General features: G+C 43.0%; 1 protein-coding gene across 20 annotated transcripts in view; it reads left to right on the top strand.

Annotated features, from left to right (window-relative positions):
• SV2B (synaptic vesicle glycoprotein 2B) overlaps positions 1–17,391 on the top strand; it is a 218,317-nt gene that overhangs the window by 21,785 nt on the left and 179,141 nt on the right. For 3 of the 20 annotated variants that reach the window (XM_067029571.1, XM_067029570.1, XM_067029559.1), the window contains exon 2: positions 6,272–6,382. The exons of 12 other annotated variants lie outside the window; for them this stretch is intronic. The gene's annotated coding sequence lies outside the window, so the exon portion shown is untranslated. Of the gene's footprint in view, positions 1–334; positions 439–4,096; positions 4,136–6,271; positions 6,630–17,391 lie in introns of those variants that run through there. 5 more of the 20 variants (XM_067029562.1, XM_067029561.1, XM_067029558.1 and 2 more) reach the window with 4 other exon arrangements.

The raw sequence follows: 17,391 nt of genomic DNA, 5'->3' as shown, positions 1-17,391 counted from the left end.
GATCATCATATAAATTGCTTGGCACAAAGTAGGTGCTTAAGAAATGGCAGTTCATTCATTGAGTACCTACGACGTGTCAGGTACTGCTCTATGTGGGGGGAATACAGAATTGAACTAAATAAAACCCCTCAAAAAGCTTACCTTGTGTGTGTGTGTGTGTGTGTGTGTGTGTAAGATAATGGACAAATAAATAAGTAACTAGACATTGATGCATTATAGTGGAGAGAAATGAAGTAGAGTAAGAGGAGGGGGGAATCTTCCCAGAGGGTGGGGTGAGGATAGTTATTTTTTTAATGCAGTTTGATCAGGCAAAGCTTTGCTGCTAAGTGACATTTGACCAGACCCCTGGGGAAGCAAGGAGCGAGCCAGGCAGATGTCTGAGGAAGAACATTCTGGGCAGAGTAACGGCACCTGCAAAAACCCTGAAGCAGGAGAAAGGTATGTTCATAAGAAAACCAGGAAGGAGTCCAGGGAGGCTGCGGTTGAGTGAGTGAGGGGGACAGCAGCAGGATTTGAGGTCAGAGGGGTAACACGGCAAAGGTCACTTGGGTATTGCCTCTTATGATTTCTATTTGTCACTAAGATTAATACCCTGAGCTCTTGCAGAAGGAATTGGCTGAAATCCTACACTCTATGTTTAGAAGAAGGCTGGTTGGGAGACATAGGTTCCTGTGGTCACTCAGCCTAAGCAAATGCAGCCAACAGAGGCATAAATCTTTGCAAGGTGTTGAGAAGCTCTGTGCAAAACAGTGTTCAGCTATCCTTCCAGTCCTTTCCAGATCAAGGACTATTTTAGTGCTTCATTTGAACCTTAGTATTATGTTCGTTTCCTTTCCCCCACAATGAAAGAAAGGGTCACCTTTAGTGAATAGTCCTGCATGTATTGTCCTTGCTAGTTTTTATTCTTTATTCTTTGAGAATGACAGTAGTTTCTATGGCTATGGAAAAGTGTTAGAATCAAGTGGAAATATACTGACCATTGGTGTACCACGGGGTGCATTTACATAATATCATATGATGTATTTATTTGAGACTTCCGTCTTGTAGGCTGAATATGAAGACCACAGTTTGCTGCTCTGCTCCTCTGAGACTTTGTTCCTCTAAAGAGCATGGTTTTGGCAAACTGTTGTTACCAAGGGGGATAGTGTGGGGGGAGGGAGGAGATATAAATTAGGAGTTTGGGATACATGTACACACACTACTATATATAAAATAGGTAAACAATAAGAACCTACTGTATAGCACAGGGAACTGTGCTCAGTATCTTGTAATACCTATAATGGAAAAGAATCTGAAAAAAAATGTGTGTGTGTATGTATATATAACAAAATCACTTTGCAGTACACTTGAAACTAACACAACATTGTAAATCAACTAGACCCAATTAAAAAAAAAAAAGAGCATGGTTTTAGGATTTGAGAGCTCCACCCCACTGCTGTCCTTGGTGCTGCAGGACTCCTGCAGTGTTTTCCGTGGACAGAAATGGGGCTGGATGCCTGAGAACCTGGTCAAATCTCCCGTGAAACAGGCTGTGATGAGGCTAGCTCCTGGTTGGGTGGCTGGCTGGGTGTCCCCCAAGTCAGCTCAGAAGGTGACATTCACCTCTGTGAATTTTCCCCATCCAAGGTCTTGCTGCCTCAGAAAGCTGATCTGTCCCTCTGGGCTACATCACAGTGACCTTGCTCACCCCCATGCCAGTCTATTGATTTGTAATAGCTGGGACACTGTGTGGCATGGTGGTGTGTTTTCTTCCTGCAGACCCCCGTGAGTGAGAACTAAATCATAAGGAGAAGCTTTCCTGATGAACATGTACTCAGAGCAGAGCAGCTGAGATGCCTCCCCTAGGGGCTGATCACACACATTAGGGATGACCTTGCCAATGGGACTACAGAACAAACCTCCCCACAACTTGTGGCTTAAGACAGCAACCACTTCTCATTTTCTCACATGTCTACGGCTTGTCCAGGCAGTTCTGCAGATCCAGGTTGTGCTTGATTGATCCCACCTGGGTTTGCTCATGTGATTTTTGTCTGCTGTTGGAGTGGCTAAGAGCTGGCTGCTTTAGGATGGCCTTAGCTGGGATGACTTGGCTCTGCTCCAGGTGGTAACTCATCCTCCAACAGGCTAACCCAGCATGTTCACATGGCATCGCAGGAATCCAAGGGAGAGTGGAAAATTGCATGACAACCTGAGCCCTAAGCTTATAACTGGCATACTGTCATTTCAGCCTTGTCTATTGACAAAAGTAAGTCACAAGGCTAGCCCAGAGTGAAGGCGTGGGGAATAGAGTACACTTCTTGATGGGAGGAGCTACATAGTCACATGGCAGAGAGCATGGATACAGAGAACGGGGGAGGAATTGGTATATCTGTGCAATCAATCTACCATAGGGACCTTAAAGATAAAGTCCTCTTGGCTAAGGCTCCTTTTTTCCTGAACTCTGCTTGAATGGACAATGCCTGCAACTTGCCCTTTTTCTTTTTTTTCCTGTGTTTTTTTCTGTTTCCATGGCTGACCAACTTCAGACATAGGTATCTTTAGATGGTCATTCATTCACCAAACATTTCTTGAGTGTTCCTTACATGCCAGGCATGTTGTAGGCAGGGGATACAGCAGTCAGGGTAGCAAGGTTCATCCTCATGAAGGATTTATTCTAGTTGGGGAGATAATATGTAAATAAGTAAATGTGTAATATTATGTGATGAGAGAATATCAAGTGAGGAGAGGAGGATGGGGAGTGCCTGGTTGAATGGGGGTGGGGAGTGGGGTGTATGTGGTCAGGCTGACATGAAGGAAGTGAAAGAGTGAGCCACATGGATATTTGGGGAAAGACCCTTGTAGGCAGGGAAAACAACTAGTGCAAAGGCCCCAAGGGAACAGTGTACTGGCGTGTTCTGGGATCAGCAAGGGGATTCATGTAGAAGGAACTGAGAGAAGAGGGGGATGGAGAAGATGAGATCAGAGAAATGGTGGAGAGCTAGGTAATACAAGGTTGTCTAGGGCCTTGTGTGGACTTTGGCTTTTGCTCTGAGTGAGATAGGAAGCCATTGGAGAATTTTGAGCACTCGTTGACATTATCTGATTTAGGTTTTACAATGATTACCTGAGCTTTAGACTTTAGAATAGACTTTAGAGATTAAGGATGAAAACAGGGAGATCAGTCAGGAGGCTACTGCAATGATCCAGGCAAGAGATGATGGTGGTTTGGACCAGGGTGGAGAGTGGTGATGGTGAGCAGTCATCAAATTCTGGATATATCTTGCTGATGATGGGTTAGATTTAGAGTATGAGAGAAAGAAGGGAGTCAAGGATGACGCCACATATTTTGGCCTGAACAGCTAGAAAGAGTGGCCCTTTATTGAGATGGAGAAGGGACAGTTATGGGGTTCAGTTGGACATCCAATGGGAGATGTTAATTAGATAGTTACATATGTTGGTCTAGAGTTGAAGGAAGAGGTCCTAGAAGGAGATATAAACTTGAATATCATTAGCATGTTTTTATTTTGTCCCTTCAGTGAGCTCAGTCACTGCTGTATCACCAGTGCCCTGAATATTGCCTGGCATATAGTATGCACTCAGTGAGTATTTACTGAATGAGTGAATAGAGTCATATAATTACTGGAGGTGACTGCAGATCTTTGCTGCAGTGGATCTTGAAGTGTAACTCCCTGAAGTTATTCCTTTTCTTTCCAAGGTCTCATGAGAGCCTTATTGTGGATCCCACGGACTAAAAACAGGATTTAAATGTGAAGGCTCCAATTGCTTATATCTTATAGAAAACAATGTGTGGTAACAAGAAAGAGAAACAAGTGGAAACCAAAAAATAGCTCATACTTTGAAAAAAGGAGACAAGATCCTCTGGGAGAGGTGGCTGAAATTCAGGGGTGTGATGTTCTTGGGTTATTATTGTACTGCTCTTAATTTAAGATTAAGCAGGAGCAGGAAAGAATCTTGAAAAAGGGAGACATTTATTTAAATCGATTTTATGCCAAGTGAAAGAGTGTCACCAGCTTGCTTGAAAAATCCCACATCTACAGCATCTTGCATAATGTGTTCCTGTTTATAAAAGGAGAGAAATTGGCAATAGCCTTACAGGAAAAGGGGAGGCTGGAATGACTTCAATCTCAGACTCCAGGTACTGACCATTTCCTCCCTGTGGTGGGACTGAATACGTGTGACTGTGAATTTCCATTGCAAGGATATTGGAGGGGGTGGGGAGTGAAAAAAAGGAAAAGTAGGTATCGCAATGGCAAGTGGTTTCCTGTGTGTGTGTGTGTGTGTGTGTGTGTGTGTGTGAGAGAGAGAGAGAGAGAGAGAGAGAGAGAGAGAGAGAGAGAGAGAGAGAGAGGAAGAAAGAGAGAGAGAAAGGGGCAATAGTGGGAAAAAAAGAATTGAAGCCAGAAGGAAATATGAGAAAGAGGTATCAAGTTTGCCTCCATTGGTATATGTGGGTACCAGGATTGACCATGTTGGGGATCGGATGGAGTAGTGGGATTTGGGAACAAACAAAACTTGGTTTGAACTCAAGCTTCATTATGTTCTAGCTGTGTAAACTTTAGCAAGTTATTTAACTTCTCTGAGCCCCAGTTTCCTCAGTTGTAAAATGATGATAGTGATGATGATAGTGATGGGGATGATGATGGTGATGATGGGGATGGGGATGGGGATGATGATGGTGATGATGGTGATGATGGGGATGGGGATGGGGATGATGATGGGGATGATGGTGATGATGGGGATGGGGATGGGGATGATGATGGTGATGATGATGATGATGGTGGTGATGGGGATGGGGATGATGATGGTGATGATGGGGATGGGGATGGGGATGATGATGGTGATGATGATGATGTTGATGATGTTGATGATGATGGTGTTGGTGATGATGATGATGATGATAATAGTGATGGAGATGATGATGGTGATGATGGGGATGGAGATGGGGATGATGATGGTGCTGGTGGTGATGTTCATGATGATGGTGGTGGTGATGATAGTGATGGTGATGATGATGGTGATGGTGATGATATTGATGATGGTGGTGGTGGTGGTGATGATGATTGTGATGATGATAGGGATGGGGATGATGATGTTGATGATGGTGGTGGTGGTGGTAATGATGATGGTGATGATGGTGGTAGTAATAAAACCCAAGTGCTCTGCAGTTTCCTTCATGCTCCTGGACTTGGAAATATGTTGGTCTAAAAATTGATTAAAGGATCACTACACCTGACGAAAGACTTGAAAATTTTAAGTGTGGCGAGAATTTAGAACCTGTCATTTAAAGTTGCCAGTGCTATTGAGAAGATTATTTGCATGGGGCCCATGATGTTCCAAATGAGACAAGTGGACAATATAATCAGCCTTATGAGCTAGAGATTTCCAAGGTGCCTCAAAGGGAAACCAACCTTCTATTCTCGGCAATAGACCACACCCCCCCCACCCCAGCTCAGCTCTGCACTGTCCCATACTTTGTTGGAATTCCATGATCAAAATTTTTGAGTCACTTGGATTTTGTAGGTGCAGAAACTCTGCTGTCAGATGCCTCTGGGCTTCGCTCCCATAATATCTACTCCATGATGTTTTCTACTGGAAAATCTGCTGTTCTCCCTGCTCCAGGTGCATAGTAGGCACACAATAAATATTTATTTGATACATGAGTGAGTAAATGCTATTGTGGTTGCTCAGTTAGCTGAGGCTCTCTCTATTCTTCTTCTTGGCCTGGGCAAGAAGTGGGAATGTGAGTGACAGTGATGAGTCTTCAGCATCTAGTTAGTACTCAGTAGCTAATGGTTTCTCTTTCCCCCACCTACCTGCCTTCGCTGCCATTCTGGCCTCCTCTAGATCAAGGAACATAGAGTCAGTTTTCCCTTGGAGCTCTCATATGCATCAGGAGCAAAGGCCAAAGCTCCCTTGTTGTCTTGACCATTGATTATAGCCCACCCAACAGTGTGTCCTACCCTGGCAATGAACACCACACCATGTATTCCCTCTTTCAGCTGCCCACACAGAAGCCTGTTGTCCTATTGAATTTTCCTGTTTCTATGGAAACTCCTGCTCCACCCACTTCCTGTTTCCTTCAGTCTTTAGAGCTTGCTTCTGTCTTGGGCAGCAGGGGAGAGAGTAGCATTGACTTTTCTTTTTCCCCAAAAGGCGATTGAAAATTGTCCCCTAACTGGTGACTCTGTAAACTCCCAGAAATAGAGTTCTGAACTGTTTTCAGGAGCTAAAACACGTAGGCCATGTCCTCTCTCCCATTTCTGCTTTACAGATGGGAAACCTGAGGCCCAGAGCAAAGAAATCACAGACAAAAGTACCCTTGGACAAGTGGTTGAACAACCTCATTTCTTTCTCTTCCAGTTCTTCAGAGATGCAAGAGAAGGTAATTTTGCCAGACTTCTGGGGCCTTCTTGCATTACAGATGCCTGGGTGTAGCAGTTGGCTGTTCAAGCTGGGAGCTGGGGACCCTTAACTGCTTCATACGTCAACCCCAGATGATACACATGTTGGCGGGCACTCTGGCATCTAAAACTCACATAAGCAGGGGGAGGCGTGAGTTTTCAAGACTCCCCAGGACAGAAACCTGCCAATGAAGACACGTCCATCCATCAATACACCCAAGTGTTCAGGTTTGTTTTAATAAGTATTTCATAGGCAGGTTCCTTTCTGGGCCCAGAACAAGTTTAGGACAATGGAAGGATTTACTTGAACTATACGATCTTAGTGTTTCAGAGCTGAAGGGACAGCAGAAGTCTAAACTCCTTACTAGGCAAAGGAGGGAGTTGAGTCTAGAAAAGGAAATGACTTAAGGTCCTACAGTCAGTTAACACTAGAGAAAGGACCAGAGCCCAAGTCAGGCCTGCAGCAATATAAGTTTGTTTGAGGGTAGAGATCAAGAGAGACCATGGTCACAGCAGCATTGTTTACAATTGCCAAGGTATGGAAGCAACCTAAGTGTCCATCAACAGGTGAGTGGATAAAGAAGATGCAGTACATATATACAATGGAATATTAGCCACGAAAAGGAATGAAATTTTGCCATTTGCAACAACGTGGATGGACTTGGAGGGTATTATGCTTAATGAAATAAGTCAGACAGAAAAAGACAAATATTGTATGCTGTCACTTATATGCGGAATCTAAAAAATAAACAAGTGAATATAACAAAAAAGAAACAGACTCACAGATATAGAGAACAAACTCATGGTTACCAGTGGGGAGAGGGAAAGGGGAAGGGTCAAGATAAGGGTAGGGGATTAAAAGGTACAAATTACTAGGCATAAAATAAATAAGCCACAAGGATATATTGTACTGCACAGGGAATATAGCCAATACTTTATAATAACTGAAAATGGAGTATAAGCTTTAAATATTGTGAATCACTATGTTGTGCTCCTGAAACTTATATAATATTGGACATCAACTATACCTCAGTTAAAAAAATTTAAAAAAGAGAGAGAATAGGCAATGAGGCCTGGGCCCCCTTCATTATTATGCTTAGAAGCCCTCTGAAACAGCACAGTTAGTTTTCCCAGGCAGGTAAGAGCCTGGTTGGGCTCCCCAACAACTTCCTCTGAAAAATTCTCTGGGGTTTCCCCTGCCAGTGACCAAAGCCCAGGCCCAGTGAGAGTGGCTCATGGTTTGCTTTCGGGCCCTGCTCTCCTGCCGTGTGCAGAATCTGACCGTGGCCTCTCTCCTGATCTGGGGTGAAGCAGATGGTGCTGGAATGGAGCCCAGTGGGCACATGGTTGGCTCTGAGAGACAGGAAATGGCCTTGTGGGGGGTGCCCTGCTCTGGGCAGAGTCCTGGGCCCTTGGGATAGGGCTAAAGAGGTCACGGCCATGTCAGGAGCTCCTGACCTTGGCCCTGGAGGGCTGAAGGGGCTCGGTTCCACTCCTGTCCCTAGGATGAGTGATGAATGCAACCCACCTGTGGTTGCTTCAATGTCCATGGGTTAAATGCAGCCACTTTGAGTTTTTTTTAAAGCAAAGCATAAAAATTAAGCTTTAAGGAAAGGGAAGCTCTGGGAAAGCAATGTAAAAGTGGTAGCTTCAAAATTAAAGTTGTAGAAGATAAGCCCACCTGAGGCAATGAAGAGGTTGATGAGAAAGTGTAGGAGCAGTATGGAAACAGGTTGAGATGCTGAGCCGAGCTCTCCTCTCACTCCCCGTGATGGGTGACTTCGTCTTCTTTTGGTGGTGCCAACCCCCCTCTGGCAGAGAAGCTGTGCTGGGCCCCTGTCCTCACATCACGGGGTTGGTGGCCTCCTGTTTCCACGGTGGCCCAGTGTGTGGGATCTGGGGGCACCAGGTAGAGCTCTCACAGGCCAGGTTATTCCCATCAAGTTTCTCAGGTTCATCTGTGTCACTGCCAGGTTGATATCCTGGGATTTTTAGCCCATTTCCTCTAGACAAGTAAGGTCCCTTCTGACTGGCTTGACCTTCTAGTCATTCCTGGATTCTTGAGCTTCTTTGAGAAGGTAGAGAGCAAAGAGCTCCAGTGTCAGTCTGCCTGGGTTCCTGGCCTGGCCTTGCTTCTTATTCATGTGAGATCTTCGGCAAGTCATTTCACAATCTGTACCTCAGGTTCCCAGTCAGTAAAATCAGAATGATGATAGTCTTACTTATTCTGTAGCGTTATGGGGAAGGAGATATGAGTTAACTTGCATTAAGGGCCTAGAACAGTACCTGTCTCCTAGTGAGAGCTCACTGATGGCAGATAGTATTAGATGCCACATCCTCAATCCAGTGACTGGCTGAGGTCCATTTACAGCAGCTGCTGCTCCAGATTGAGCCTGTCACCTCCAGATGCCCTGTAGCCTGCTCAGGTCTCTGGTCTGCCCCCTCCGCTCTCACCCTGGGAACACGAGGGAATACTTAGGGCTTGCCCATCTGGGAATCAGAGGGAAAAGTCACCCTGAGGTTATAAGGATCACCACCAGCATTTGCTCAGCGTTTGTGGAATTCCAACAACAGTATCCTCACAACAGCCCTCAAATAGGCAGCTTGTAAATCTTTTTTATTCCCATTTTACAGATAAAGAAATAGAGACAGCAGAGAAGTTTAATTTTACAGCAAACTTAGCTTTGTACCGAGGACACATATATGCATTATATGTGGTTCCTCTAGGAGCTTATAGTCTGATCATGTGGCAATAATGATGATTATGATGCATATATGATTTCATTTAATTCTCCCAGTGCCTATGAAATGGGGGTTTATTGTCTCCATTTTATCATTGAGTAAACTGAGGCTCAGAGAAGTTAAATAACTTGCCCAAAGGTTAGCACTTACTAAGGGGCAGAGTGGATTCAAATGCAGGGCTGCTTAATCTCTAGAACATGTTCTTTGCCCTGTGCCCTGTGTTCCCTCCTCACCAAGTCCATGAAGGCTGGTTAGGCGCAGCCCCGGGACTCAACCCATGACCTTGACTCCATCCTCTCCCATTCCTGCTGCTATGACCCACAGTCTCCTAGAGGGAGTTTGCAAATATCTGGCTACTACCTAAGGGGCTTAAACCAGGAACTGGATCCAACTGGATTCCCAGCCTCTGAGCTGTTTTCCTACATTCACATTTCCACCTGACCTACCTGTATCCTCAGGGCCAGTACTTACCTGAAGCTGGAGATATTTTAACTGTGAAGATGTCCTTGATGGTAATGGTCCCTAACTCAGTACTCCATGGCTTATAACTCAGTTTCTTCTATAACTTTGAGACCAGTTTCCTGTCTTCCCCAAGGATGAGTTGAGAGAAATCTGCTTATGTCCCTCTGCACAGTCTGGCTTCATTTATTCTAGACTCTTTTCCAAGTATTTATTGAGCCACTGCTACATTCTAGGCCTTGTCTCTTAAGCTTTTCTCTTATTGGAAGGGTATCTGTTTTCTGTCTCCAAAACCTTCCATCCGCTGGAAGCAGGGGTCTCTGATGTTTGCCTCTCTTGCTGCCCCAGGTGTATCATGTGCCCATGCAAACAAACCTCAGGCCCTTGCCACTCAAAGTATGTGCCCTGGACCAGTAGCACCAGCATCACTTTGGAACTTGTTAGAAACGTAGAATTTCAGGCTCCACCCCAGACCTGCTGAATCACAACCTGCATTTTAACAAGATCCCCAAGTAATTTGTCTGCACAATAAAAGTAGGGAACAGACCACAACATCTTCATATCATTTTTCCTAGCTTGAGAACTCACATGGTCACATATTCTTGGCCCTGCACTTCTGGTTCATTAGGGAAGTAGGACCATGACTTGGGTGGGGACCAAGTTTCCTCCGTTGCCAGGACCTATAAGGGCTGCTGTGTTTGGGCTCTGCTGTTGGGGAGCTCATTAATTAATAATTAGACTATAAGGTGAGAAGATGATGTCACGGAGATATATACTGAGTGAATGTTTGTGGGAGCACAGACTATAAGCAGTGGTTATTGCTGCATGAGGAGAGAAGACTGAGAGCCAAAAAAACTATTGGACAGCATAAAGGGACATTGCTTAACTGAACCTTGAAGGATGGGTAGGAGTTTTCCAGGTGGGTGCTGGGGAGGAGAAGGGTATTCCTAATAGAGGAAATAGTTTGAGAGGAACCTAGACCTGAAAGTCCTCGATTGATTTGGGAACAACAGGCAGTCTGATGAGGTGGTACGGTCGTGTTGGCCAGAGGGTAAAGGGGGGAGAGGGGAATGTGGGAAGTGGCATGGACACCCACTGGAACCTCTTTTTTTTTAATTTTTATTTTTATTGGAGTATAGTTGGTTTACAATGTTGTGTTAGTTCCTCTTGGGTGTTTAAAGGTTATCACCACGTGTGCCAAGGAGGAAAAAAACTCAGGAACCACTAACATACTCAGAAGAGCTGATTGTTGTCTTGGCTCCTTGAAAGGGTCCTTTGAGTGGTGAGATAATTACTGTCTTGTGCTTCCTCTACAAGGCTTGGCCGTGTGTGAATTGAGTGGGTCAGAAGTCTGATATAGCTTCCATCACAGACATCCACCCAGTTAGAGAAACAACACCTGTGGAAATTCTCATTGATGTCTCCGAGATGCTTTAAGGTACACAAAGACCCAAGAGAGTGTGGAAAATATTTAGTAAATATAAAAAAGTCCTAGACCATAGCTGCCCAGAACAAACAGAGCAGAAAGTTCTGTTTTCCGTATTTGGAGTAGAGGAGAGCTGCAAGGGGACCAGGGAAGCAGTGTTGCCACTACTTCTCAGGCAGTTGCCTGGATAACATGGGTCCATCCATAACTGTTTCATGAGTTACTAATTAGGGGATTTCCTCCCTTTCCTATTCTCACCACCATTTGGATATATTATAACCACATTACAGATAATCCTGAAAATTGAGAAAAGAAAAGGAAAATCCACCTATCATCTCACCATCTATGTAAGCATTTTGAATTATGTTCTTTATTTAGAAATAACCATATTAAGTACTGTCGGCTCTTTGGATCTGCTGGTACTGTGTCCATGGATTCAACCATGGATCGAAAACACTTGGAAAAAGAATTCCAGAAAGTTCCAAAAAACAAAACTTGAGTTTGTTGCACACTGGTAACTATTTACACAGCATTTACATCAAGTTTTCAACTATTTGCATAGCATTTACATTGTATTAGGTATTAAAAGTAATCTAGAGACAATATCAAGTATACAGGTGGAGGTGTGTAAGTTATATGCAAATACTACGCATTTTATATCAGCATCCTTGGATTTTGGTATCCATGGGGGTCCTGGAACCAATCCCCTGCAGATACTGAGTAACAACTGTATGTGGTTTTGCAGCCAGTGGCAGACGCTGGCAAGCTCTTTATCAAACCTGCTTCCTACTCTTCCTAGGCACGCAGACTCCATCTCTCAGCCTCTTTTGCAAGTACGTATGGCCCTGTGACAGATCTGCTGATGTGATGAGAATGGGTGTGATGGGTATCACTTCCAGGCCTGGCCGGTGAACCTCCATGTGCCTCCTCCAGGCTCTTTTCCCATCCGCTGGCTGGCCCCGTTTGGTGCTGTCTCATGTGCGAGAAGCAAGCTCTGTCTATTGTTAAATTACTGACATTTTAGAGTTTGTTACAGTGGTTAGTCCACCTTCATCAATACAGAGCCTGAAATTTTAATTAGCAATTTCTCATAAGCTTATGGGAACACATTGCAGAGGATCAAGAAGAGTGTTTCTCGATAACATAAATATTAAAAAGGTACCTCTGGGCTGACTGTTGGGTTGCCTGTTTCCTAGGAGCTTCTTTTCTTTTTTTAAAAATGTATTGGGACTTCCCTGGTGGCGCAGTGGTTAAGACTCTGCACTCCCGATGCAGGGGACCCTGGTTGGATCCCTGTTTCAGGGAACTAGATCCGACATACATGCCACAACTAAGAGTTTGCATGCCACAACTAAGGAGCCCACCTGCCACAACTAAGACCTGGCACAACCAAATAAATAAATAAATATTTTTAAAGTATTATATTCCTATTTGTTAACATTTATTTTAATATTTAAGTTTATTTTTAATAGTTAAAATAGTTATACTGCACAATATTTAAAGAGTCCAATAATTCTAGATAGTTAGAATTACCACATGATCCAGCAATCCCACTCCTGGGCATATATCCAGACAAAACTATAATTCAAAAAGATACATGCACCCCTATGTTCATAGTAACAGTATTCACAATAGCCAAGACATGGAAACAACCTAAATGTCCATTGACAGATGAATGGATAAAGAAGATGTGGTGTATATATATATATATATATATATATATATATATATATATATATATATATATACACAATGGAATACTACTCAGCCATAAAAAATAATGAAATAATGCCATTTGCAGCAACATGGATGCAACTAGAGATTATCATACTAAGTGAAGTAAGTCAGAAAGAGAAAGACAAATACCATATGATGTCACATATATGGAATCTAAAATATGACACAAATGAAGCTATCTATGAAACAAACAGAATCACGGACATGGAGAACAGACTGGTGGTTGCCAAGGGGGAGGGGTTTGAGGAAGGAGTGGAGTGGGAGATGGGGGTTAGCAGATGTAAGTTTTTATATATAGAATGGATAAACAACTAGGAGCTTCTTTGATGCAAAAAAGTTTAGGGGATTAAACAGCCAGAGTTTCCTCTGATGACTATTCCAGAAGCATATGCAGTCTGAAAAGACTGAAGTTCAAAATTTTCCGTTTCTTTCCACATTGTTTCTGAATTCTATAGAACGATGGGGATATCTTGTAGCATCCCATATCATCAAAAAATAATAATTTTTATCCTGAAAACCTGGGAAGTTCTTGCCATATAAATTACATAAATAAAAGAGTGTTGGATCTCTTTGTACTATGCAGTGTGATCTAGCATCTTATGTGCTGAGAACAGTGCTGGGCTAGTGAGGAAGTCTTCCAGGACATAAGTTCTACCTTTGGTGGCATGTGCCTGACCACCACATAACATAGCATATATGCCTTTGATGAGGCTGACTCCTCCAGGTAAGTTGGTTATGTGTATCCTAGTTTGCAGATTTGACCATCCACTGAAACTTCAAAGTAACTAACAGGTGAATTTGGTCTTTTGGCCCCTGATGCTGTAGTGTAGATACCCAAAGGGCTTGGTATGGGGCGTGGCCAGACTTTCACTGGCCATTTATTTATTAGACTCCACATGTAAGAGAGAGCATACAGTATTTTCCTTTCTTCGTCTGACTTACTTCACTTAGCATAATGTTCTCAAGGTCCATTCATTTTGTTGCAAATGTCAAGATTTCATTCTTTTTTTTATGGCTGAATAATATTGCATTGTATATGTGTACCACATCTCCTTTATCCATTCATCTCTTGATGGACACTTAGGTTGTTTCATATCTTGACTATTGTAAATAATGCTGCAATGAACATGGGGGTGCATATATCTTTTTGTTAGCGTTTTCATTTTCTTCAAATAAATACCTAGAAGTAGAACCGCTGGATCATATGGTAGTACTATTTTTAATTTTTTTGAGGAACCTCTGGCATGTTTTCCATAGTGGCTGCACCAATTTACATTCCCACCAACAGTGCACAAGGGTTCCCTTTTCTCCACATCCTCACCAACACTTGTTATTTCTTGTCTTTTTGATAATAGCTATTCTAACAGGTTATGAGGAGATATCTCATTGTGGTTTGGGTTTGCATTTCCCTGATAATTAGTAACATTGGGAATCTTGTCATGTGCCTATTGGTTATCTGTATGTCTTCTTTGGAAAAATATATATTCAGATCTTCTGCCCATTTTAAAATTAGATTGTTTGGTTTTTTTGATTATGAGTTGTATGAGTTCTTTGTATATTTTGGATATTAGTCCCTTGTCAGATATATGATTGGCAAATATTTTCTCCCATTTGGTAGATTGCCTATGTTTGTTGATAGTTTCCTATGCTGTACAGAAGCTTTTTATTTTGATGTAGTCCCACTTTATTTTTGCTTTTGTTGCCTTTGTTTTTGGTGTCAGATTAAAAAAATCATTGCCAAGGCCTATGTCAAGGATCTCATCCCCTATATTTTCTTCTAGGAATTTTATGGTTTTAGGACTTACATTCAAATCTTTAATCCATTTTGAGTTAATTTTTGTGTCTGGTATAAGACAGTGTCCAAGTTTCATTCTTTTGCATGTAGCTGTCCAGTTTTCCTACCATCATTTACTGAAGAGACCATCCTTTCCCCAGTGTACATTCTCAGCTCCTTTGTTTTAAATTAATTGGCCATATATGCATGGGTTTATTTTGGGGCTCTCTATTCTGTTCCATTGATCTATGTGTCTGTTTTTAATGACAATACCATACTGTTTTGGTTACTGTAGATGTGTAGTACAGTTTGAAATCAGGGAGGTGGTGCCTCCAGCTTTGTTCTTCTCTCTCAAGATTACTTTGGCTATTCGAGTTGTTTTTTTCTTTCTTGTGGTTCCATACAAATTTTAGGATTATTTGTTCTATTTCTTTGAAAAATGCCATTGGAATTTTGATAAGGATTGCATTGAAGCTGCAGATTGGCTTGGGTAGTATAGACAGTTTAATATTGATTTTTCCAATCCATGAGCACAGCATATCTTTCCATATATTTATGTTTTCTTCAGTTTCTTTCATTAACGTCTTGTGGTTTTCAGTATACAAGTCTTTCACCTCCTTGGATAAATTTATTCCTGGGTACTTACTCTTTTTGATGCAATTGTAAATAGGATTGTTTTCATTTACAAATGATGCTATCATTTTAAAACAGATTTTATTTTTAGAGCAGTTTTAGGTTGACAGCAAAATTGAGAGGAAGATACAGAGATTTCCCATCCCTCGGCCCCTAAAACATGCGTAGCTTCCTTCATTATCAGTATTCCCACCAGAGTGGTACATTTGTTACCACTGATAAACCTACATTGACACATCATAATCACCCAAAGTCTGTAGTTTACCTGAGGGTTCACTCTTGGTGTTGCAATGTCCCATTGCATTTTAAAACCAAGCAGCTCTGTCTGATACTTGTAGGTTGTATAACCTTGGGCAAGTAGTTTAACTGCTCAGAGCCTCAGTTTCCTCATCTGTAAATTGGTCACAGTAGGATCGATTTTCAGGAGTTATTCACGGGCATTTAGTGAGGCGATGATGGTTGTTTAGTGCTTCGCAGGGTATGTGGCACTCAATAGGTGTTTCCCCCCGGACTGAAAAACTCCCTGAGAGCTGGGACAGTATCATCTTGTCTACCTCCGTAGCTCTGGCTTGTAAGAGTCCCTGGCACACTGGGTACTCAATGGTTAGTTATTTAACAAACTTGGAGTACCTTTAACAAACCTGTGTATTTCAAAGGAGAAATACTGTAACCCTGGATTGGAGAATTGAGAAGTGTGGTGGAGGAACATGGAGAAGGTCTAACACCTTGGCCTTGGGGTGTTGGAGGGATAATCGAACAGCTCACCAACAGGGCTAGAGAACAGGAATTTGCAAGAGAAGGCGGGGGTGCTTCCCCTTTCTAATGTGTGTGCTTGGGATTGCTCTATATTTGGATGATGACTCTCTCATCTGAGGGTTAATCCTCTTTGTCCAAGTCATCCAGCCAGGGGATTAACTGCTTTAAACTCCAAGCCTCACTGTCCCTGACATTGTGAGTTTTGTGTTGCCAAGAACCAGGGCTTCCAAGGGTCAATTTTTATTGACCCAGCACACAAGGCTCCTTTGTGTTTATTTAATCCCAGCCCCTTAATACTATGGAGGGAGAGACTGAGGCCCCAACAGGGGAGGTAACTTATTATTTCCCATGGCATATTTATGATCAGGGCCCCTATTTCCAGCTTGGAGTTCTCTCCTCTGCTCTGTGCTAGTGTTTAATAAGGATTCAGAAGAAGTAGCTTAGCTGAAAGAGCAAAACGATGGAATGCAGTGCTGGAGTACTGATGTAAATTCCATGTTGTGTTCTGGGGAAATCTGCAGTCTGTGGAAAGTCCAGCCTGCTCCCTTGCAAATAGATGGGCTATTTGGAAACCCTCCCAAGGGGCTGAGTTCCCCACCATTTTCTGGCTTTGGGTGCCCAGATCAAGATTCCCATTCAGGGATGAAGGAAATCTGCCTGGCCCAGCTGGGGTCACCTCCCTGTCCTGGAGGCCACCCTATGAGTTCTATATGGAGTGAGGAATTGGGAGTTCTTCAAAGGGAAATTGAGCACTTGTTACCAAAAGGAAGGGGATGTGGTTGCTGGGCAGGGAACCACAGGTGTCTGCCACAGACACTGAGCTGACTTTTGCTGAAATAAAGATGATAAAGTATTAGCTTTGTTGGTGAGTGTCAAAGACTTTAAAGTCTGGCTGTGTCTTCAACGTTCCTTCTTTTCTAAGGGGTTCCGATTTTCTTAACCCTGTCCTTGCTTGCCCTATTCTTGCTTTTTAAGAATTAAACTATGCAAAATTCAAAGATGGATTCCCCTCCACCCCCGAAATCCCTTTTACATCTATCTATTCAACAAATATTGATTGACTGCCCACCGTGCTAGGCATTGGGGTTAGTGGTAGGCAAGGAAGATGTGATCCTTGTCCTCTGAATCACTGACTTGTCTGTAACTTGAAGACCTGTAAGCCCTGTTGCTGTCCATCAGGGGTACTAACTTTGGTTAAAGAAGGGAGTGCATCGTTGAATTATATTGATGATTTATTCTGCCAAAGGACATGACTTTGCATTCTCCCTGTGCACAGAACATCATGGAAGTTGAAGAGAAGAAAAATCCATCTTGGGACCAAACATCCTGTTACTCTGTTCCCCTGAAACAGAGAGAGTGGGTGGCTTTCACTTGTGCAGCTTCTGTTTGCAGGCTGTGAATGAGAAGTGGCACCCCAGGCTGCTTTGTTGTTGTGTGGCAGTGTTCGAACACTGGACAGCATA

This window comes from Kogia breviceps, chromosome 3 (genome assembly GCF_026419965.1).
Source record: "Kogia breviceps isolate mKogBre1 chromosome 3, mKogBre1 haplotype 1, whole genome shotgun sequence".
Taxonomy (NCBI): domain Eukaryota; kingdom Metazoa; phylum Chordata; class Mammalia; order Artiodactyla; family Physeteridae; genus Kogia; species Kogia breviceps.
Note: the sequence above shows the minus strand (reverse complement) of the source record. Positions and strands in the feature narration are given on the sequence as shown.